General features: G+C 35.0%; 1 protein-coding gene and 2 long non-coding RNA genes across 10 annotated transcripts in view; 1 reads left to right on the forward strand and 2 right to left on the reverse strand.

The window, feature by feature from the left end:
• The window catches only part of ncoa2 (nuclear receptor coactivator 2), a 216080-nt gene that overhangs the window by 46032 nt on the left and 144564 nt on the right, over window positions 1-25484 (forward strand). For all 8 annotated transcript variants that reach the window (XM_087308936.1, XM_087308938.1, XM_087308940.1 and 5 more), the window contains 1 exon segment: window positions 22203-22289. The gene's annotated coding sequence lies outside the window, so the exon portion shown is untranslated.
• On the reverse strand, window positions 15353-17650 carry LOC147837994 (uncharacterized). Its single transcript, XR_015524846.1, has 2 exons — window positions 16066-17650; window positions 15353-15729 (listed from the first exon to the last, which is right to left on the reverse strand). It is a non-coding gene; the product is annotated as an uncharacterized LOC147837994 (long non-coding RNA).
• On the reverse strand, window positions 18676-24466 carry LOC141380692 (uncharacterized). The gene is made up of 3 exons (XR_015524847.1): window positions 24334-24466; window positions 22139-22399; window positions 18676-20708 (listed from the first exon to the last, which is right to left on the reverse strand). It is a non-coding gene; the product is annotated as an uncharacterized LOC141380692 (long non-coding RNA).

Raw genomic sequence — 25484 nt, forward strand, 5'->3', positions numbered from 1 at the left:
TCGAATATTAGTAAAATGATCATACGCCACCTGCATAACATGTAAGCCATGAAGAGGTGTTTGTACAAGAAAATTCAGGCAGTATAAAACTGATTATAATCAAAAGACCCTTGAATATTTACAAAAATAGAGCTTTAGTAGAAATAGAGCACTTACGGCATATATTTCAACATTTAAAGAGCCCATATTATGGGTTTTTGAAAATTCCCCTCCATGTAGTGTGTAACACAGCTCTAAGTGAAGTGAAGTATCCAGCTGAGGCTTAAATCTGTAAGAATACAGTGTTTAAAACGGTTGATTCATCTATGAAAGAGTCGACTCATAGTGCTTCAAACGAGTCGCCTTGATACCGACTCATTAGGTGTTTCGCCATGACGTACGAACGAAACCAAGTTATTCACGTGCACGCGCAAACCCGGGAGATTTCAAACCTGAGGCCCCGCCCTCTGACGCAGAAACCCAGACACACGCACACCCACAAACACACGCACACAAACATGCCGGTCGATTGAAGTCACACTGCAGATGGATATATTGAGTCTCTACCCAAAGATGAAACATCAGCATTATAACCAAGCAGTTGGAAACTTCTGGAAGCTACATGCTACAAAGAATACTTCATCTGAGTTTGTTAAAGGAAGGATCAGTAAAGAGTAACTGATGGACGTCAGGATGGGTTTCTTCCATTTCTCAAGTGTAAGTACGTGCGGTTAAAGTTGTTGCCTCGTTTACTCTAGCTTGCAAATGTATTTAGTTGTGATTTGTTACTTGTAACCGCGTGTACTGTATCAGGTTAACTGGATATATTATCTTATCGCGTGCAAAGTCACGTTAAAAACGCGACGCGTGCTGTTTGTTTATGGAGCTCCGTGCTAGAGTTCTGCTCCCGCGATTTATTCGGAAATGTATTCCCGCGCCGCAGAAATCTGGCGCGGGTAGAGAGAGAGAGAGAGAGCGAGAGAGAGCGAACGAACGAACGAGCTTTGTGTACTTTGTGCTGTGTGTGTGTTTTTATACAGACAGCTTGGCTGTCTGGACTGTATACTGGGTGATATTTGGTTGTGCTCTCCGCTCTAGCGGGACCGGGCGCGGCGGGCAGAAAACGGAGCGGGTTCTCAGGCTAAAACCTGGCGGGTGCGGGCTGAAGCGGGAGCGTTGTCATCCGGAGGTGTGTGTGTGTTTTTGTGTGTGTGTGGTATGGCGAGTACACGACTGTCTCCTTCGTTCGGTTATCCGTGGCACTATCCACTCGCCATAGTGTGGCAGCTAAAATCCACGCCTACACTATCGAGCGTGTATGAACTGTGATTACTTTTTAAATTGCTGATTAGCTATTGGCCATTTCCCTCTCTGACTGAAGGCAGTCGACCAATCGCGACAGACTGTCATCGGTCCAATCAGCGCAGATTAGCTCCGCGCTAAGGAGGGGTTTGGGAACAAATGAATCACTGGACGATTCATACAGGAGTCGCTGGGATAATTAGGTAAAAATAAATGCAGATTATAAGACCATGAAAGTGTTTTTTGACCTTGCATGCATATTAGACTGTTGTTGGAGACCCTTACAACCAAGATATGACCCTATTTCATGTATAATATGGGCTCTTTAAATCAGCCCCAGAATTAATCTGCATGTGCGTTACAAAAACAAATATATATAAAAATATATGTTTTGTTGGGCCAAATCCCATTATATTTTTGACGTCAGTTGCAGGCCGGAAGGAGGAGGGAGGGGGGCTGCAAATGGCCCTTGTGCCGGCAGTTTGAGACCGCAGAAGCTGAAGTGCTTCCGCAAGACACAGAGATTGGCTGAATGGATTTAAAAGTGGTAAACCTTGGGTGTTTAACATTAGGGGAGTTGTAAAATTTGTTGCTTTACCACTGCAATACTTTGGAACATTAACACCCAGATTGGTGAGCCGATTGTTTACTGCTAGCTTCATGGCATTAACTCCAGATAAGACTTATGAATCTGTAGACATCTTGAATGTTATATGCATTATAAATCTACAGAGCAACAAACTTCTAAGTAGAAAGTGTATCAACATTGTTTAGTGGTGATGCTAGCATTGGTTTTGCAGTAGAGAATTAGCTCTTTTATGTGGGAGTGAGTTTTGCACAAGTACACAACATAGAAATTCAAAAGAAAATGTAAAAATCTAGTTAAGGATATGTAATTGAATTGGCTCTGGTGGCCTGTTCAGTGTGGCCATGTTATTTACTTAGTTGAGGCATTAAATCTTTGTCTGCCTAATACAATCAAGAGGCTGATGGATTGCCAGCGAAAATGTTGACATGGAAGGTTAACTTTGTATTTGGCCTCCGCGTCTGGCCCATTGTGGTCAGTTTTGAGTGAGTAAAAGAATCTGCACGGCCAATCTAATCTTTAGCCCTTGAGTGGTACGATTAGCTGGCTGCTTTCTCCTGACATAAGCCTTTAGTGACATCCCTACTGAGATGACTTGCACCTGCTTCAGGCCAGGAGGAAACAGAGAGGATCATGGGGAAGAGAGCAGGATCACTTACCCTCAAACATAGGGTTTAGACAGTCCCGCTCACATCTAGTCAAAGAGCCGCTAAGTGAACTTGACTGAATACGTGAGACTCCTCCAAAAGTATGAAGAGCTGTAGGGTTTTTAAATGCCATCAGAACTTTTGGACTTTCAAGTCGTGTTGTTCTGTGTATTTCACACTTTTTTATTTAAAGATTTTTTTTTTTCTTGAGGTGCCAATATATATAGTTTTAATGACTTTATGGTGCCTGAAATAGTTTCTCTGTTACCTGCTGAGTCTTTTAATATGTCTTTGTACTGTAAATAGCAAGTCAAATTTATAACAGTTTTTGTGTGCTGTAGGTTTACTATAGTTTGAGATAGGAATGCACAGAAATAAAAATTCTGGTCTAAAATCAAATATATTATTGCCAAAAAAACTATAATAATTTTTTTTAAATAAATAAATAAAGTAATTTTTAGTTCTGGGTAAAAATTTATTGTAATTAATCACATGCATAATAAATGTTTTGACATTATATGCTGTTATATATTTGTACATTTATGATGTGATGGTGTATAAATACACACATGCATGCATATATTTGATTTATATTCAGATATACAATATATATGTATATGATACAAATTATAAATAAATTGAAATATTTATATAACAAATTGTTTTGTTTCAGTTTTTTTGTATTATAGTAAATATAAATAACACACACAAATATTATGTCAGAATAAACTTTTATTTTGGATGAGATTTAATATTTAATTTTTTGCGATTATTCAGTAATTTTGTACGATTTTTAAAAACTTTACATAATAAGTGAAGTTCATTAAAAAAACTAATTTTGAGAGGATCAAGTGCTTTTGATTGACCGTGGCTGGTCCTGCATTAGTGATCACAAGATATCAGATGAATCGAAGTCAGAAATGGTAGGGGTGTGAACCTAGTCTCATAGTGGTTCGGTTATGATTATCATACCATCGATTTGCTTTAATTCGATATCTCTGTGCATCACGGTGCATTGACGATGCTTTTCACACACAATTCGATTTTTTTCCTCACAACACAATATTTTTTTTGCATTAAAATCTATAAATATATTTATATTTATGTATTAATTTTCTCCTTTTATACAAGCCAGATATATGAATATATTAATTTGACCTGCTCAAAGAAATCACTCAATGTTTTAAACTAAACTCAAGGACAACATGTGCATTCATAGCAAATAAACTAATGTAAATATTGCATTTTGAGTGTTGTTGTGGGAATTCTCAAAAGCCTATGATTGGTCATTGTGTTCATACACTTAAGAGACAGGGCTGCAATTGGTCTATAAAACTGTCAGCGCTCAGCGTTATTCACCGATAAGTTGGATGGGAAAAACAGCCGCGTTTACAATCTATATGCGCATAATTCTCGGTTATCACAAGTAATCCATAATAGACGCAGCGGAGATAACTTGCACTACAGGAAAACTTGTGTCTAGATCCACAAGTATTGCTTTAACCGCCAACTGGAGGGGAAAAGTTATCTCACAAACACGCAAGCGGGTCAAATGCCCAAAGTGAGAGAAAGGGGGAGCGAAATTTTCTCCCGAGTAGTAAAATATCGGCTTGTGTACTGTACCTTATTCAGTGTTCGTGAAAGACTGTCCAGCAAACTCACAAGCAGGGAATAATGCACAATTATCTGCTTTTTGAGTAGTTTGAGTGTTTTATTTTCTTGCCTTCACCTCCTTCATCATAGTATTCTACCACGACATAGTGCATTGGAGATAAATGACATCAGTAAATAGCCGGTTTTGATCTATTACAGAACCGAAATCGAATTATATGCGTATGCATCACAGTGCATTGAAGAAACAATAATTTTGACACTCTTAATAAATAGCCAGATTTCCTTACCATAGCCTTCTTAGTCTCGAAGAATTCCAGACTCCTCCCCCTTTTTTATTAGCATAGTACAGGGGAGTTCATGAGACCTACCTGAGCTCAGACACCCCTCTTCTCCTATGAAACAGTCTCTCTCCTGGGACACCCCTAACAGCATGCCAAACACAAATTTGCTTATCAGCTAAGTGTGAACTTTTAAACTTAAATTAAACTGATCTAATAACATACTTTATTTGTTAGTAAAATTATTTAACGGTGAACAAGAACAAAAACAAGCCTTGTTTAACCATGGTTACCATGATAGCACAGTAGAGCTATAGAAAGCTCTACATTGACATGTTTTCATAGCGCAGTGCTTTCGGCATTCAATATGAAAGCCACTACAGACTGTGCAGGGACTGTGGCTTAAGGGACAATGTTATTCAGCATAGTCTTTTATTACAGTTCATATTTCTGGCTGCTTTTTGCCAATAAAATAAAATGCCATTTTCAGCTAATTATTTTTGACATCTAAAAATTTAGTGCCTAGTATGAACACTCCGATCTTTTAGTAATGCTTCTTTAGTAATTCTTGTTAAGGCTCACTTTTTGCTTACCACTGTGTACAGTATCTTGTAATTGAATTTTCAGATACAAAAGTTTTCAGGTTACAAAAGTTATCCCAATGTGTACATGAGCGACCAAATTTTTATTTATTTATAAGTTATCATAGTTTATTTATAAGTTTTTATTGTTTGTTTGCTGAAAAAAGGTTTAATGGAAACCTTAGAACAGTATGCAGGGCGGTAGGTGTCAAATAAAAGAAACATCACAGTTTCTTTCCCACATGTAACACAACTTTTAAACTAGGTCGGACGTTTTCAATCCCCAGTTTACGGTGTGTTTTCATAACACAATCCCATATCTCATTGGATGAAGGCTAATTTGATTTGTCATGAATGACACATCCTCTCAGTTTCTCATGTGGAGGTGAGGCGTCTCTACTCGACTCCAATGGGAAATCTGCCTTTAAAGTGACATTATAAAGGAGAATAGTCAGTCATTTCTTTGTGGCCGTTGGGTGAGAGGATGGGGAATAAGGTCTGTGGTGTTACACATACAACTGTAACACTTGAATGAACTTTTGACCCAGACTGCAGATGGAGAGTGATAGTGTGGGTATGGGGAAGGGAATGCGGGACGTCCCACTACATCACATCATAGGAATAGCTCTGTTGTCTGTGAATGTGTGTGTATTCCTGCTTTCAGATCTTCCAGACACTTTGCTTTGTGTTTATTGAATGGCGAGGAAAAGCGATTATGAAACTAGGTTAGAAGTTTATCAGTAATGGTGACCATGTGATTTCAGTTGAGATACAACAGTGACCAGGAGTAGTGTTTCCCAGAGTGGATGTTTGCACAGTTCCTTTTAAAAGCCCAACATTTTTGATCAAACCATCACAATCAGAGGTGCATGGTATTTTGGAAAGACAAAAAAATCCTTACTAGGGATGCATGATATATCGGGTGGCCATGTCATTATCGGCCAATAAATACTATTTTTAATGTTATCGTTATCGGTCTGATGTCAAAATTAGACTGAGATCTTTAAGCCGATAGATTACGTAATTGTACATGCGCTTGAGTGGGTCAAACTCGTTCAGACTTCTTCCGTGCACTAAAGCTTTCCTCACATTGTTTATTCCTTCAGTGTCCATCTTTTCTTTGTGTGGTATTGCTGTGCGTTAATAACTCAGTAATCAGATTTCTTATCATTTTAAATGTTTGAGCGAGTTTCATTGTGTATTTTGGTTTTTGGCTCAGGAAAAATATTACATGTGTAAACCTAATAGCAGCGATGCACACGTGCTAAACAACTCGTCGGGTTTTTCTAAAGTAACACTATCTGTATAGCTTTTAACTTGTACGGTGACTCAACACCTCTTAAAATGCTTTTTCAGACATTACATACAGTATTTGTACACGTGCCTTGCTGTAACACATTTTACTCAAGAACATTTGAACTGGTTTCATTTCTTGCATCTTTCATTTAAATTTTATTTAAATATATTTATTTTTAATTGTTTGTTATTTAAATGCAATTATTTTATTTGACCTAGTATATTTATGCAACAAACAAGCTGTATCTTAATTTGCTTTGCAAAAAAAGGAAATTATTTATTTTTGGCATGCTGATATAAATGAAATATATCTATGTAATTACCTTGCAATTTTGAAATTATTGCGTTTTTGCTTTCAATAGGCTATTCATTTCATAAGATCACTTTAATGTAGTTTTAAACTAAAATCAGTTGTTTACTGTATAAAACTATAACATTTAGAAATATTGTATTTATCAGTTAGTTTATCAGTTATCTGAGTTAAAATCTATCGGCCTAAAAATCCATATTGGTGCATTTTTTTTTTCTCCTTTTAATTTGTTGTGGTCATTTTGACTGTGTAAATGCAAACATCGTAAATGTTTTACACTTTTAATATTTCACACTGTTAAAAAACAACAATAATAATAATTCTGTATGTGCAAAAAATACTTGTACTCTTTTTTTTTTTTTTTTTTTTAAGGCAAAAAATATCCCTATTGCAATGAAAAACCCATTAAATCAACAGTATTTTATCCCAGTGCTATTTAAGAGACAAGTCCTTTTTATTGCTAGAGGCTAAAAATGATAACTATTATAAGAACATATGTACTACCACTGAGAAATTCGTGTATCAATTGTTGTATGTTTTTTTTTTTTTTTTTTTTTTTGTGGCACTGCACACAAAAGTATAATGCACCCAGGCAAGTTTTTTTTTATTTGGTCATTTAATATAGGGCTTGTTGATATTGCAGAAGAAATGTCACGATAATATGTTTCATATCATTCGGTATCAATAATTATTAAATTTTTTTGTAAGAATACAATTTGGAATCTCAGGATTTTTAAACCACTTTATTTTAATTTATCAACATTACTAAGGCAAATAGTTTTAATAGTCAAAATCAAAAATATTTAAACAAAATATCTCTTTAATAAAATAAACGTAAGTGTTAAAGAGACTCTTAAACTTGATAAATAAAATGTGTGCAATGCTAAAGGTAGATCAACATCTGTAAGGTGTCAGTAATAATGCTACAGTAGTAAACCTCAAACTCTGTAAACAAAACAAATCATGATAATCAAATCTGAGCTTTCAACTAAAGGTACCAACCATCATTATTGAAATACACATTGCAACATTACAAATTGTGAAGTTGAACGACTGTATTACCCCTATGCTAAAAAAAAAAAAACACTTTCAGATGGGGAGCTAGTGGCTGGGATGCACAAGAAAAGAAACCAAAAAGCCACTCTAGCGAAATACTTACATCTTTTTTTATTTACAACCTCTTCACTGCTGTTATATGGCAAACTTATTGGCATTTCTTCCAAGGCGTGCACTCAGCAGCGACATTTTAATAAAACTATATCCTTCATACCCAAACTTCATACCAAACTTATTTTTTTATCGTTATTAACAATGTTGTAAGGTCAATAAATACTGATAGTGATTTTATTGCCCAGCCATAGTTTAATATATGTAACATATTAACATTTCATCTAACATAGTAGCATCATGTAAACAAACTGTACTTTAAAGGTTTAAAATTTTGAAAGAATGCATTTTTTGGTGGTTTTTATCAGGACTAATGCTTCTTATGAAATCTATCTCAGTGAGAGGCTAATAAAATATTAAAATGTGATGCTTTTATGATTTATTTTATTCCATTCGCTATGTATCTGTTTAATTAGAACGAGTTAAACATTTTTTGGGGGAAAAGGCAAAGTATGTTTTATCACAGCATATGGGTTTATTATTTTATTCTAGGCTTTTTATTGTTATGTAGAAAATGGCACAGAAAAACTCAAGACATAAATGGACTACAATATAAACAGAGCTGCTATTCTCCTGTGTATTACTCAATAAGCACATTTCCTCTGTTGTCACAATTGAGATGGCATATACACGTTTTACATGCCAAAAACAACTAAGCAACATGCCTAAAAAATCTACATCAGCATTTCATCAGTATTTCTGAAAACAGGGCAAAGACTTCATATTTGGCCTCTATAGTTGATGCTGTAGAAAAACTTGTGATTTTCTGCAATTTGAAAGACGTTTCCACACAAACAAAAAGGCTCTTTTGGTTGGCGTTTGACAGTTGAATCAGCCGGTTGACTGATTTAGCATGGTTGAGGGGTCTCATAACTACAGTGACCAATCGGGTTAAGATCTGCTGTGGGCTTGAACAAACATGTGACACACGAAACTGAGGGAAATTCCTGCAGCGTTTTGAAAAGACTCTTCTTTACTTCCCCTTGACCATGATAAATGATTTCTTTCAGAATATACCCCCCTCCTCTCTCTTTTAGTTTACCCCAAAAATGACTTCCAATCATCTTCAGAATTAAAATTAAGATATTATTTAATAAAATTTGCACTAAATTATAAATTTATTTGAAACAGTGCTTACTTTTTCTAAAGGGACACAATTGCTTTATATGATGAGCAGATTTAATTTTGGCTTTTATACTTATAAACATTGATCATACCTGCTTAACCTCATTAGTTCATGATGGCATGACGCAAGTTTATAGATTCGTTTGTGAAGCAAGTGCGCATTTCAATGATGTAAGCATTATTCATTGATCTGTTTACATGTGAAAAATGTGAAAACAGTTAATATTATGAAGGTTTATTTAAATGTATGTATTGTTTTACCTAGTGACGCATGACACAGGAGAGGCCATATTGGCATCAGCCAATAAAAGCTTTTTTTTTTAACCCTTTGATGCTTACGAACTCATCAGTGTGATTAAAATGCTTAGCACGTCACATGATTAGCTGCTAAATTCAATTTTGCTTTCCTGCGATGGCTAGTAACATTTATTTTAGATTTCAGACATTTAAATATGCATATGTGCAGTGCTTCCCACACATAGACTTTGATTAAGTATTAACTATAGGTATTAACTATATCCCAGGTATTAACTATATTGTCCTTTAACACTTTTTTTTGTAAACAGCCAAGAAAACCAAACATTCACAATAGATTAACCAGTGTAATAATCTTCTCTCGCTCTGCACGTTTCCTACTACTGGTTCTGTGAACGCGAGATCAACACTCACACAGAAAATCACGTGCTCTGCAGAGACCCACAGAGATGTGCCTTTTCTGGCTGTAATTTCTGAATCTCCTAAAATGTCCAGGATTCATGTTTTTCTTTCGCTTTCTAAAGTTGCTGTTATTTGTATGCGTTTTTGCATTACCTTTTCACAGCTGACTGCGCAGGTACAGCCTGAACATTAAATGATTTATCATTTAATTAACGACTAATAAACTTTACTATATACTCGGAGAAATCAAAATATACTGGCTGCTAAATAATTGTACACTATTAGAAATGGCTGATCAACTTCTACACAAAATCTACACTTTATTCTAGTGATTTCTTTTTTTGCAATGTCTATTTTTATTCCCTTTTTCTATTATTTATTTCTCATTTGCTGTGTATTTTATTAATTTAATGATGTTAATATACATATCTAAAATGCTTTGGCAATACTGAATTAAATGTCATGCCAATGAAGCAACTTTAGAGAGGGAGTGAGAAAGAGAGCCGCCTTTACCTGTCAATGGGTGCACATGTGTCCTAAATACCATAAAAGAGAAATAGTTGATTTCTTTTATTTCAACAGCCTTTTTAAAAGAAAATAACTTTAACCCATTGAAAAGAAAAGATGTATAACAGTGTCATAATAAATAAAAATGTATTTTAAAAATTAACATTTTTGTTTGTATGTAGTTGACCATTTATGTGCTATGGGGAAAAGGCATGTTTCAATCCAGCTACCACCGCAAGTATACTTCAATCCTGTTGGAAGCACTGAAGTATTAGAAAACGTAACATTTTATTGTTTGTAAAATACATGCTGATGTTTGTGGAGATGGCAATAATTAGGGTTGGGCCGATAGGCGATGCCATCGTCCATTGCTTATGGCCAATAGGCAACACGATGCTGAGCCGGCATCGCTGATCCTCTGCCCCGCCCCCGTCGCAAACCCGCTCGCGAAAAATACACACTCAGGCCCCTTTTTACACTAATACGTCTTAGTGTTAAAATGGCATTTTAGAATGAAAATGATCTACATCCACACCGTGTTTTACCTAGCATTTCTGAACAGCCCTCCTGTCTGCTGACCACACACACAGAGCCACACACACTGTCATGCGCTCATCTGAGCTGAGCTCCAGAGAGCAGTGCACGTCGAACAGTTTATCAAGGATGTATGGCTGGATTGCGTCTCATTATAGTTGTTAAAGGGCCATGAAACCCCCTTGTTTCAGCAGGGTGTTTTCACACCTCTACTTTGGAAAAAGTCAGAAAAGTGGGCGTGTCCACCAATGTTTAGGGGGGAGTGTCGGAGGAAGAAAAGAGGCTTGGTGTGGGAGTGCCTATTTGGGCGCGCTGAATTTCAGAGTCAAAACACACCCAACAGGGGAGAAAGGGACTGTTTACATGGACATCTGTAGTCGAATTATTTGCCAAATTATTAAATGGTGGACTTTAACTGCAGTTTGGCTCTTTCATTCTGGGAATTCATTCATGTCCCTCGCCAAAAACAAGATATTTGGTTCAAGGAACTTCTCTAAGCGTGTATTTTCATGCAATGTTTGATACCGCACATCGAATGAGAGAAAAACAAACTCAGCATTTCCCAGAAACTTAGATGTACACGGCAGGTAGTGTCAAAGCCGTTATTCAGAAAGAAGTTATTCACTTTTATTCATAAAGTGTTATTCCGGTCACAAAATCCTACACAAGGTTATAGTTTGGTTGTAGAGCTAACTTGTTTACACTTGGTGCAATAGTTTGTTCGATACGAATAAAATACAAACTGAATAAACAAAGAGCACTGGTCTCTCACTTACCAAATCTGTAGAGACAGGACAATCACCAGCAACTAGAGCCGCGTCTATTTTAAAAGAAGACTACAAGCGAATCCGGATCTCAGCGTTTGCAGATGAGAACAGCTCTCAGGTAAACAATGTGCCTCCTTTGACACGTAAGTTATTGTTGTCGAGCGTCGCGTACAATGTTAATCCACACGTGACTCCCGCTGAGCTCTCACATAGAGAAAATGAAAACAAAACTTAACGGCAGCAAACTATAAAAGCAACTCTTCACGCTTGTTTTGCCAACACAACCTGGCGTCTCTGGCGTCCGAACACTGACAGTAATGAATATTAATGAAGTTGCACAATAGAGCGCGCTGATTGGTTTGAAACAAGTCTTACTCATGCATTAATGCAGCAGGCTGTAAGACGTAATAAGACACACTCTGGCACAGACGCCCAGTCTGCACGCTGGAATACATCGCTATTATGTCATGGTCGTGATGCAGCTTCAAAAAATCGTTTCAAACCGGAAGTACGAATTTGCTTGAAATAACGCAAAAACAACCAATTTACACTTTTTAGCAAAATATAAGTGTACTAATAGTGTTTTTAGCAGTGTGGGACACATATACGACTGTCAACAGCTCAAAAAATGTGTTTTGGTGTTTCGTGACCCTTTAAATGTGATGTTCATCTTGTCTCTATCTAACAACTCTTCGGTATTTTGAATTTATCAGGTAACGTGCCACGGTATCAGTACACTGCTTCAGTCTTTCACTTTCACACTTATACTTAGTAATTTTAGTGAAAACCTCAGACACTGTTGGTTGTGCACCTTTTTTACCTACCAACCTCTCGCTGATTAACAGGTGGTAATTTGTGTTTTTTTTTATTTATTTATGATTTGTTTATAGGTAAAACAAAGACCTTGCGGGCCAGGTAATTGAAACAGTAGGCTACAAATATTTAATTAGTTATGATTTTATTAAATTTTTATAAACAATTAATTTACCTATGCTAAATTAATGCCAAATTGGTCGACATCGCCCAACCCTAGCAATAATAACTTTTATTTTGGTAACACTTTACAATAAGGTTCATAAGTTAATGCATTTACTAACATAAACTAATCATGAACAACACTTGTACAGCATTTATTAATCATAATTAAACATTTACTAATGCATTATTAACATCCAAGTCCATGCTTATTACCATTAGTTAATGCACCATGAGTTAACATAAACTAACAATGAACTACTGTATTTTCATTAACTAATGTTAACTAACATGAACAAATACAGTACTAAATGTATTGTTCATTGTTTGTTCATGTTAGTAAATGCATTAATTAACATTAACTAATGAACCTTATTGTAAAGTGTGACCTTTATTTTTAAACATAGTAAGGCAATGTGCTTTATTTATATCAGGCTCACTCTGTTTAGGTTACTACAGCATTTACTCTATTCCTCTCCCAGTTAAACTGCCAAAAATTTTCATGTATTTTGGGAGAAGTTGATGTATTAACATGTTGTAAATCCAGCAGCTCTGCAGAATAATATTGCGGCATCCATCATCCCTCATAGCTCAAAATAATATAATCATCATTAAGCATGCGTATTTCAGAATTGAAAGATTGAAGAAATATGTATGTGGGTAAAAGTTTGCAGTATCACGTGATAAAATTGACACATCTCAGTAGAAAATTTAAAGCCATGAACTCTATTTGTTTTCTAATTGTTAAACTTTAAAAGGGTCATATGTTTTCATTATTGTCTTGGTAAGAAATTTTATTATCTGTTTAAATTATGAATTTTTATCAGCCATAATTTTCATATTGATGAATCCCTGTATCAAAACTAACTAAAACATTTGTTCACGTAACTTTTTTTGATGATTTGATGAAGGTTTGCAAGTGTCACAGTTTTGAATGAATAAACTTTCAATTGTGCGACAGAAATATCTCAAAAATTAGTTTGTAAAGATAAAAGTTTAAGGGTTTGGAACAACATTCGAGTGAGGATATTTTGAGATGAGCTAGCCCATTAAAGTCACACTCAGCCTTGTGTAACTATGTAGTGAAACAGTTCTTATTTAACTATTATTTATAGAAACACCTGCCCAGAGCGCTCTTATTATTTAATGTACCCATCAGAAACGCAGCGCCAGGTCTTTTGTTCTCCTTTGTGTTGTTGTCCGTGTGCGCGTGGAGTTTTAGCAGGGCAGCTGCTGTGAAACTACATGTAGCAATATCTGGTCAGCACATGACATCATGTGACAGCTCGGCGAATGAGTGCCCTCCCCTCAGGTATTTGTTCACAGGCTCCCAGGAGAGTGTCTGCATAAGTCAACAAGCCCTTTAAAGGCATTTGCTCACAATGGGAGCATTCTGGCTGTTTCTCTATGCACTTTCAACTTTGTTGAATGATACTTGCTGCAGCAAGTCATTTTTTCACTTTTTTTTTCTTCTCAGAGGCTTATTCTGGGATCAGGGAGATGATTTAAACCTTTTTTTTCTACTAATTACTTGCTGAACATAATTAAAAAGGCGTACTTCATGTTACTATCTAATAAGCTTGAAACGATTCCCTCGTGGAACCAGAGGCCCTGAAGACGTGTGTAACACTATTAAATCTTTACCAACCTGATGATGATTGTCATTTTTTTTCCTCTCTCCTCTTCCTGTTATATTTTTTTCCTCCAATTTTTCCCTATTCTAATGATGTTGAGCTCATTTTACGTCCCTTAATAGTCTTCAGAAAAGTTTGTGATGATTGCTTTATGTCATTTTGGGGATTCTAAAGCCATTACCGTTAACCCTTGCCATTTGGGCTTCTGGAAGCTGTGGATTTTTCTGTGCTGCTTATGTCTTATACGTTCTCATTAGAAATGGAATGTTGAGTCTGGATTTTAGTTAACCAGGAACCACAGAATTGTGTTTAATTACTGTATTTATACAATTGTTAGTAATTTATGCAAAAAATAAAATAAAGTTTCTTATTATTTTTGTCTTGTTTTCTAGTCCAAATATCTACATTTCAAACTGAGAACAAGATTAATTTACTTACTTATCAAAGAAAAATAAAATATTGCAATATCAGGTGTTTCCAATATCGTGCAGCCCTAATGCTAATTCTTTTTTTCTTACATGAACAGTCGTGGTGAGAATAAGAGAGAAAAGGTTAATACTGATTATACAAAAACACAAAACAGATCATACTGACCTTAGGCATTCGCAAGTCGTAGAAGAAAAAGGGCTTAAAGTAACCAAGAGATATTTGACTTTTCTTTTCTTCAGTAGAACATTAAATAAGATTTCTGTGGTTCCTGGTGATTCATAAAATCTAAATGCAACTACCAACATTTAGCGAGTCAAAAGATATATACAGGCAATCTAAAATTAATACTCCTATTGCTTAAGACTGCTGTGAATGCACTCAGGACTGCTGTAGATTAAAGGTAAGGGTGTTCATATCCTAAAGAAAAGTAATGATTTTCTTGCAAAAAACCAGCTTTACACGAGTCAATGGCCATTTTAAGAAACGACTAAAGACTCATCTGTTTCGTCAACACTTATTTCTCTTACAATAGCACTACTTTTCCCATCTGTTTGTTCTTCATCTGTTGACGTTGGTTATTTGTTTGTTTTAAACAAGAAAAGTGTGCAATTCCATGCAAATGTCAACCTTGCCTTTAGAAAGACTAGTTAGAGCTTGATTAGATAGCCCAGGACACCTGTCCTTCAGGGCACCCGTTGTCTAAGTTGTAATGCAGTGAATGACAATTTAGCAAATTGGAACATTATTTCACCTATAATTAGATTTATTTATTTATTTATTTATTTATTTCAGTTGTCGAAAGTTATTAAACATTAAAGTAGACACATTGCTTGCTGTTTTATATCTTGTACACCCATCAAATCACTGTCAGTTTAATTCGATGCTGACACCAAAATGACACCAAACCTCTTGTGGGTGGCTATTGCATTGAGTATTATTTTATTTTATTATTATTTTTTTGTGATGCATTTCTATTGGCTGATAAATATTTAATTTTTAAGTTATTGGCCTGATTAGGACAATTATTTAAGCTAATTCAAGAGTTTGTCACATCAAGAGCTTATGTTACAGAAAGACAAGATGTGGGTGCTTTTTACAAAGAAAAAAGCTTTACCAGGCTCATAAAAGTTATATGAAGAATTTATTGGCCTATATAATGGTTATTGACTTTTAAATTTAAAGAGTTAACTATTATGTGGTTCAGACTAAATGGTCATATACATGTATGTGCATCATAATGTATTATACACGTACACATAGGCATTTTATTTATTTTTTTTTTGTCATTTTATTATTTTTTTTTTACTGTTAAACTGCGTATAAGCATTTATACTGTTCACCCTATACACATTATATACACTATACACGTTGTAAACCTTATAACTTGGGCATGGGCTGGTATAAGATTCTAACGGTATGATAACCTTGGATGAAAATATCATGGTTTTATGTGATTACTGCTCTGAAATATTCTTTTTAAATGCCTGGGTAAAAACAAGACATTTTTTCAGCATGAACACAATGGCTGCATCCGTTATCACATACTTCCATTCCATACTACATAGTACACAAATAATAAGCAAGTCAATGAGTTTATCCAAAGTCATAAAATTTGAAAAACAGTATGTGGGAAGTACCTGGATGACCTACTACTTCTGACGAGATTCTGAAGTGCACATCTGATGGACGCTATGCTATCCCATGATGCACCGCAAGGGAATTCATAAATGGAAGTGAAGCGGTATGTCACGTAATGATGACAAAAAGGCATCCGTAGTACATCTGAGCTCGATTCATACTACTGTATAGAACATACTTTACTAATGATCGAGCAATAAATTTAAATGCAGTACCTACTGAGTAGTAGGCGATTTGAGACGGAGCCAATATGTTTTATTTTAGGAAACATTTTAAATATTTTAGAACATGTGAGGCTAAATCATTTCAATTAATCATCTTCATTAGTTTCAAAAACACAGATTTCTTAACAGTTTAAAATGGCATCTTTGGATATCTTTTCTGCTGGTGATACTGTTTTCATAAAAAAAAAAAAATGAGGAAAAACATAACATAAAAAAATGGTACATATACTTACAGAACAGTATAACAGAACATTTTGGTGGTTTTAAAACCTTGACATTTCCAAACCGCTGTATACCTTGAAAACGGTTCTCGTACCATGCCTATAGACTATTGTTATTGTTTACATTCCTCAAAATGGTCCTAATGTATTTCCTGTTTTACATTTTTAATTTCCATCGCTTCCAAAAATCCAAAAATTGCTATGATAGCTGTTTTAATGTGAAAATATGATTGAATTGCCTTTTGTTACAGTTTTGATATAGTATGATAAAAGGCAAGAAATGTTCAAGGACCAATGACATGACCACATTGAAATGATCTATACACATCCTTACCTTTCTGAATTTGTCTTTAATGTAATGTGCATCTTTTGTAAAGCTGCTTTGAAGCAATAATTATTGTGAAAAGTGTTATACAAATAATCTTGAGTTTAATTGAATTGCATCTTTAGTACTTTTGCAAAATGTCGTCTTGTCTTGAAAGCCTAATGGTTTGTTTTTTTTCTCATATTGGCTCTTGAGCTCACTGAGAGTGTGGTTTATCAGCTGACCTTTATGTCTTAATTTGTTTTGTTTTTTTACATTCAGATTGTCTGAACTTTGTAAGAGACCCTATATGAGTACCAAGAGTATTGTGGAACTGTATTTCCCTTTCCAATTAAATCTTTCCCCTTTTCATTTTTTGAGAAAGCCAGAACGGAGATGACTGATTAAACCTAACTATCCAACTCTTCTTCTTTTTCACCATTTGCAGAGACGGATCTCTCTCATATGGTAGTTCACTTAAGATAATTGGCTGAAAAACATGACCGCTCCATAAGGTCTCATCGTGTTTTACTAACTATAGCAGAACTATCAGTCTTCAGCAATTCTCAGTCTGTCATAAAAAACATTTTCTGAAAGAATGTTAATTTGAAAAGTGCACATATGGTGAACCAATAACAACCACATTTTGATTTGGAGGTGAGCTGTTCACTCCGTATTTCAATTGATCGTCATTATCTGTTTCTTTTCTGACAATTTATCCACTTTTTTCCCACTCTGCATTTTAAACGTTGGGTCACTCTTTTAATCTGGGGAACATCTGTTTGAAAAAACCCTAACATAAATCACTTCAGTTAATGTTGAGCAAAAAATAATGAGTGAGAAGTTTTTATCTGATTATCCATTATACAAAAAAACCCATTGCAATTTATTTCATTAAATTTTTTTAACATGACATTAGTATCATAAGCAAATCTGTGGTCAAATGTTTAGTGTGTTTTTCTCCCCTTCGGGATTATTTTCTCTTTGTTTTCCTGACTTTACATTATTATATTCAATATACATCTGTAGTTTTGTGCCACAAAACCTTTGAGTTTTTGGTTATTTATGATTTGATGAAAGTAATGAGTTAATTCTAAAAAGTTTCCTTTTGTTTTAGACTTTTCCATTTATCAGTGAAGAAAATAATGGCACCTCATTGTACCTTATTTATTTATCTTTTAACACCTCACCGATTGTTTATATTTTAACTGACATGTACTCTTATGATGCCTTAAATGTCTTACACTTTGTCTAACACTTAAAGACTCATTATTGCATGTTAGTTAATGTATTTGAATGTATTCAAAATTTTGAGATAAAGACAGATTTACTATGTTAATATTAGTTTAAAAATACAATTGATTTTTATGAGTTGTTAACTCCATTTAATAAATGATTAGACTAGTAATCAGATTACGGCTATGATTTTAACTTGCTATTTCGCAGTAGGTACAAAATAAACCCTACTGATGGGTAGTGTCACCTAATAACATGACCTAAGATAATAATAATTATTATTATTATTATTTATTTTATTTTTTTGCAGACTTCATCATGAGTTTAATTAAATTAAATAATGTAAACTATCGGAGCCTTATTACACAGTCTAAACACACAACATCCCTAAATAGTCATAGAATTTTCAAGATTTTAGCATATCTACTATAGATTAACATATGAAAATGTTCATGTTAGAATTACTAAAATAACCAATTAAGTCCCCAAGCATTTGCCACTGTTATGTACAGGACTACTAAATACAATCTGAATATTCTGTAAGGCTTGAAGTAGGGCTGGGAGATATTTCAAAAAAAAAAAAAATTCTAATTTTTTTTTATAAAGTTTGACCAATTCACGATTTCGATTTCAATTTTTTTTTTAATTTAATTTGTTTTATTGTGTAACTAGTCAACTTAAACATTACAACAACATGACTAAAGTAACATTCTCTTTAAAAGTAACCTAAAAAAATCATCTGGTTAAGGAACATTGTATTTTTAAGGGCCATGCCATACACAAATTGGTCAACAAGGTGTAAATAAATGTAAAACAAATTCACTAGCTGAATATTGTTGCAGAAGATTTGAATAAATCATTTGTGTAAATATTGCAGTTGCAGGAATACAGAGGTGTGTTTTTCAAGTTTTGCTGAGCCTAGGAAAGATTGGCTGTCAGCTCTGCTTTGACTTTGTCTTCTTCTGATTGAATGACATGTTGTAATGTGCAGAGTGCCCCACTCTGTATTATGCTGCCTGATCTGTCTGGTTTTCAACTAGGTTCGCTTAATGACGTTATGGGGGTGGTTACTTTCATTTTCACTGCTACAGCTCTCAGCTGGTCACCTCTGCTCATGTTTAAACCAATATATCAACGCGATTCGAATTAAGACCGGCGCGGTTTTTCTCATGGCAGGTTTTTCTGTCCTTCATACATGTTGAGATCGAATTTATCGACTTGATGAGGGAATATGTCTTGACAATCCAGACATGACTCAGAGTAATGCAACAAGTAAAATCCTAGATGACTTCACGCTTTAACAGGCAGTCAAGCAGGTCGCACACCAGAAGCGCCGCGAAACTATAACACACCAGACGCGCACATTCGCATGATATTTAACATGAAACTAATCAGATGGCGCTCTGTGGTGCGGCTGAAATATGAACTGCGTCCTGAATGGTGGCTGGGCGCGCCGATGTATGTATATGATTAGAATTCTAAAATCCATGGCGCTGCGTGGTGCTGCGCGGCGCGTCGCCGAGCAGCACTTCTGGTGTATGACCTGCTTCATACAGAGAGAGAACCAAAGCGCATTGGTGCCATTATAATGTATCAAGTATTTTTTTTTTTTAATCGTGATTCCTCGATTTAATATAAAATTAAATTGTCGTCAAAACGTAAATTCGAATTAATCGAAAAAGTTGCCCAGCCCTAGCTTAAAGCTTTCGCTGCTAATCTAACCCAGTAATCTGAAACAAAACAGTTGAAGGATGGCGTGTTTAAATCAATCATTTATCTGACTTCATTGTAACTAATCTGACTCCATTAAAGCTGTTATCAACATTGATAAAGAGAAAGAAGTTGCTTGTTTAAATATACGGACTGTATATTTAGATCATTGACTTAGCTGTAACAAACGCACTGCTGTGTAACAAAGACCTTTGTTAGCATATGAGCTATGCACCGGTGTGCGGGAGAAGCAGAGTAAAATCCATTCTCTCTGATCAACAGTTATCATTCCTTATTATACTCTGAGCAAAGCATAGTCAAACATGAGTGAAAAACAACCCCCAAAACCAGCTAAATATCAAAGCAAAGTTGAGGAGATAAAATGGGGGAGAAGTACATTAACATAATCTCCTCAGGCCATGACTCAACAATAGTAAATAGATTGTACATTGAAATTCATCAATGTCTCTGTTGATTTCATCACTACAATAAATTGTCAAATGATAAAATGTCAAATGACACCAAACATGACCGTTATATAAAGGAAGATCACATTAAAAAGCACTCTAAAAGCTTAAATAATTATTTAAAATTCCCAGCAATATTAATATCGTGCATGTTCATATTAACAATATATATGTATTTATTGAAAATTGGCATATGTCTACTTCCATAGTTTAAAAAAAAAAGCCTCATAGGGCAAAGAAAGACTTCTCCACATGTGTCTGAGGGACAAGGGCTCTGGATGCCATCGGATCATTGACCTCTGTGGGTTTTGTCGGTGTGGTTGGTCCTCTCGGTGCCGTTTTTAAGAATAGCCACACTCTTCCTGACAGGTCTGGGAAAACTCAGCTGTCTCTTCAGTTTTCTGATAGCTCTCTGATAGAGGATAGCTCAAGTGTTGCACTCACAGCTGACGGGACTCAGGGAAGTGATGTCATGCAAAGCCTACTGTTTACTTCCAGTGAGGTCAAGCGAAGGTGTGACCTTAAAACAATAGAAACGTACATAAGCAGTTGAATCTGACAGAATGGCTTAAGATCAGGTCCAGGTCATGTTTCAACTTTAAAATCAAAGTTAAAAAAAGATTTATTTTCCATTTTTGTTATGTTGTGAGACCATACAATATGAATGTGTTATAATAATGCTAAATCACTGTAAACAGAAACAGAAATGCTCAAAAATATCCAAAGAAATTCATTATTGTTCTAGCTTTTCATTCATTTATTTTATTGTGAGCAGTGTATTAAGCAACCCACGAGGATTTTGGAAATATTTAAAGGAAATATTTTAGGAATTGGAATATTTTAAAAATAAACCAAACGTTATAAAAACGTTATAAAACGTTATGCAAATATATAATAATGAACAATGTTTTATTTATGTATTTATTTATTTGTGGTTGTTTGAGTAGTTGATTTAGTGTCATTATTTAAATGATAGACATTAAAATTCAGTAAGAAGAAATGGTTAAAAATTTATGCAAAGTAAACAATTTTTTAAATTTATTTTAAAAAATCATAGTTTTTATTAATTTATTTTATTTTCTTTATCATTTTTTAACAGCTCATTTTTAATAGTTTTTTTTCATTTATTCATTTAATTGTTTGATATTTGTTTTATTTATTGATTTAACTTTTTTGTTATTTCATAATTTTGTGGTTTGTTCAATTTAATTCATGTTTATTTATATAGCGTTTTTACAATATAGATTGTGTCAAAGCGGCTTAACATAGAGGTTCTAGTGAATTGAAACTGTGTCAGTCCAGTTTTCAGAATTGAAGTTTAGTTTAGATCAGTTTAGTGTAGTATAAATTTCATTGCTGAAAGTCCAAACACTGAAGAGCAAATCTATTAATGCACAGCTCTACAAGTCCCAAAACCAAGTAAGCCGGTGGCAAGGAACAAACGTCACCATGATCAAAACAAATAAAACAATAATCCAGTTACAGTTACATAAATCCTTATTTATTTCTGATGTATCTTTTTAAATTGCATTGCTCTATAATTGTAGAAGGTTTATTATATTTAATGCTTTTCTACAAAAGCTTCCCAACCAGTCTAATATGATTAATTATTTCCAAATAGAGCTATTCAAGTCATCTGGTGAAATTGTATTTATATCCCAATATATATCGCAGAATTACAAAATTTTGCAATGTTAGATTTTTCCAATATCTTCCAGCTCTAATACCTACTGTAGTGTGGATTTCCTTTGTCTTTGTGTTGTTGTTTTTTTCTTTAATTCAGTTTATAAACCTGCTGTATTGTTATTCTTTGTGTTTTTGACTTTCTGTATCGGTCCATCGTTTTTTTCTTCGGCACAAATGCTATTGCACAAATTGCACCACTTTGCTCTAAACAATCAATAACAATAAGGTTTTGCTGCATAATATATCACATTGCTTGTGTTTTACCTTCTCAAAGTTTGCATCGACTCTTTGTTGAGATCTTAACTGCGTGGTTCTTGTGTCTTGACAGATTGAGGGAAGTGAATAATGCCCAAAGATTTCCAGTGGAGCCACTGCTGCAGAAATGCCCTGAGGCCCGGTCTGGACTGAAGCCAAGGTGAGCTTTACAAACCACTCACTTTCCTCCAGCAGACTGTTGGTTAATACACTGATGTGTGCTTCTGAAAGTGTATGGTGAGGAGATGAAGAAGACACGACTGTAATATACTGCAAAACAAATGAAAGTGTGAGTTGGTGTGTGGTTTGTGTGGGAGGCGTGACATCATTTCCTTTCTGTGTTTGGTTTGAGTAGCAAAAAAAAAGGAAGCTTGTTTTCACTCTTGTTGAATCATTTAGATCACTTCCATTTCTTTCATCTAGTTGAAAAACGGGTTTAATAGATCAAAAGTTTGCTAACATAGAAAGAAAAAAAGTTTGTAAAAGTAGAAAGAATCATCTCACTGCCTCTTCAGCTCTTAAAAGGCAATTTAATTAGACAACATTTTGACCTTACAAGGTCGTCATTGGGTCTTAATCATGCACCTGAATTTAAAAATGTTTAAGATGTGCACACACAGTTTTTCTTTCTATTCATTATTAATAAAAAAGTTAATCATTGAAATAAGCCAAAAATTCATGTACCCAAAAATGATTTTTTCTTCTTCTTACAAAACAGAAATATGCTTATTTAATGAATTTTGCCTTTTTCAATATATACAAAATCTATGTTTATATTTTATATAAATGCATATTTTAAATATTTTTATATAAATGCATTTTTGTTCATATTATAATTGCTTAACTATAATTTAAAGAAAATGAATATATACACAAATATATATACTATTTAATTATATTTTTGTAGTTGTTCCATTTAATTTATAGCATTTATAATGATTTGTTAAAAAAATCACTGTGGTCATAAAGGGATGGCCATGGTCAGCATCAATACCAGTCGAAATTTTTCCAATCTTCCATTGTCCAATTTTGGTGAGCCTGTGCGAACTTTAGCCTCAGTTTCCTGTTCTTAGCTGACCGGAGTGGCTCACGGTGTGGTCTTCTACTGCTGTCGCCCATCCAGCTCAAGGTTTGACATGTTGTGCATTCAGAGATGCTCCTCTGCATATTACGGTTGTACTGAGTTGTTATTTAAGTTACTGTTGCCTTTCTATCAGCTCGAACCAGTCTGGCCATTCTCCTCAGACCTCTGGCATCAACAAGTCATTTACACCCACAGAACTGCCGCTTACTGGATTTTTTCTCTGTAAACCCTAGAAATGGTGAAAATCGTGTAAATCCAAGTAGATCAGCAGTTTCTGAAATACTCAGACCAGCCTGTCTGGCATCAACAACAATGCCATATTCAAAGTCGCTTAAAAATACCTTTCTTCCCTATTCTGATGCTCGATTTGAACTGCAGCAGATCGTCTTGACCATATCCACACGCCTAAATGCATTGAGTTGCTGACATGTGATTGGCTGATAAGAAATATTAGTTAACGAGCAGTTGGACAGGTGTACCTAATAAAGTGGCCGGTAAGTGTATATTTTATATGCATAGAAATATGTGCATGAAAACTTTTTTTAATAGCTAAATTATATTATATTATATTAAAATCCCAAATACACATTTTAAATGTCAAAATTAATATTCATATTTGGTATATAAATATATAATGAAAAGACATGTTTGAAGGTGCTGTGATGTGCTTTGAAATGTGCATTTTTTGTATTCGATGTTTGATTTAATCTAAAATGAAGAGAGGGTGCGACTAGAGTAGCTCCTCCCCTTTTACAAAAACAATAATCAATAGGGTTTTATTTTTATCACAGCTCGCAGAAGTGATGAAGAGCAAGCTTTGGATGTTTATATTAGTTTTACATTTTCTAAACACTCTTTGTCACTGTTTTGGAGCACAGAAGCTTACAGATACCCTTAAAACCAACAGAATTTTTGCTTCATATCACAGGACATTTTAATATATACATACACTTTATTTATTTATTTATTTATTTATTTATTTATTCATGCAAGTACTAATAGACATAATAATCCCCAACATAATTAGCACAAGCATTCTAAAATCAATCAGCAGTAGTTGAGCGTTTCTCCAGCTCCAGTAAGTGTCACTCAGAACAGCATGTGTGTTTGTCACACTCACCACCTGCTCTACTTGAACCATTGCTCTCTGCCAGTCCTGTGACTGAAGCGCCTTGACCATCAGAGAGCAGGAATTGAGGCCGTGAATCGGTGACTGTATGTAGCGGTGGGACAGCTTGATTGTCCTGCGCGGTGAGGAGGAGGAGGGCGAGGGCCGGCTAGGGGGTTGGGCTACTAGAGCCGCTCAGATGGGATTTGCATTAGTAGTTTGTCAGCTGTCATTAGGAGCAGATGACAGTGAGGATAAGCTGTTTGCACACGGCTCTCATTCAGCCCTCCTCCACAAAACTGACTGTCCGCACACCTTACCAAAAAAAAAAAAACAGCTGAGAGATTCATGCCGCTGTAGGAGAGGAGGGTGTGAAATTTCTGCTGATTGTTAATTTTCACGTGTGTTCATTTAGATTAACAGTTTAATCGCGTGTTTTGTCTTGTCACTTTATTGCGAGATTAATATACATGTTGATTAGGTGTTCTTTTTATTTATGTAGTCTTAATTAATTTATTTATTTCATATAAACATGAATTCAGGGCAACATTTTGGCGCAGTGGGTTGCACGATCACCTCACAGCAAGAAGGTCACCGCTTCGAGCCTCAGCTGGGTCAGTTGGCATTTCTGTGTGGAGTTTGCATGTTCTCCCCGTGTTCGCATGGGTTTCCTCTGGGTAATTTCCCCCACAAGTCCAAAGACGTGCTATTGGTGAATTGGGTAAGCTAAATTGACCAGGCTGAATGTGTGTGAATGAGTATGCATGGGTGTTTCCCAGTAATAGTTGCAGCTGGAAGGGCATGCGCTTTGTAAAACATATGCTGAATAAGTTGGCAGTTTATTCCGCTGTGGCGACCCCAGATTAATAAAAGGACTAAGCCGAAAACAAAAGGAAAGAATGAATAAATATTTGCAATAATAAATTAGAAAATTACTTTGACAACTTTACAGTTTGGTATATTTATCTCCGGCCCTCCACCCTCAATAAATTTTAGTTTTTAGCCCTTCATAAGAAAATTTTGGCCACCCCTGGTTTAAACCCAAATAAAATGAGCATATTATTCCACTTTTGTTTAGTTCTTCACATCTAGTCTGACATTACATGTCTGTATCTTGCATTTATATTTTTATTCTTCATTTTCTCATCTCCATTGACGAAGTT

This window comes from Danio rerio, chromosome 24 (assembly GCF_052040795.2).
Source record: "Danio rerio strain M-AB ecotype USA chromosome 24, GRCz13ab, whole genome shotgun sequence".
In the NCBI taxonomy this organism is placed as follows: Eukaryota; Metazoa; Chordata; class Actinopteri; order Cypriniformes; family Danionidae; genus Danio; species Danio rerio.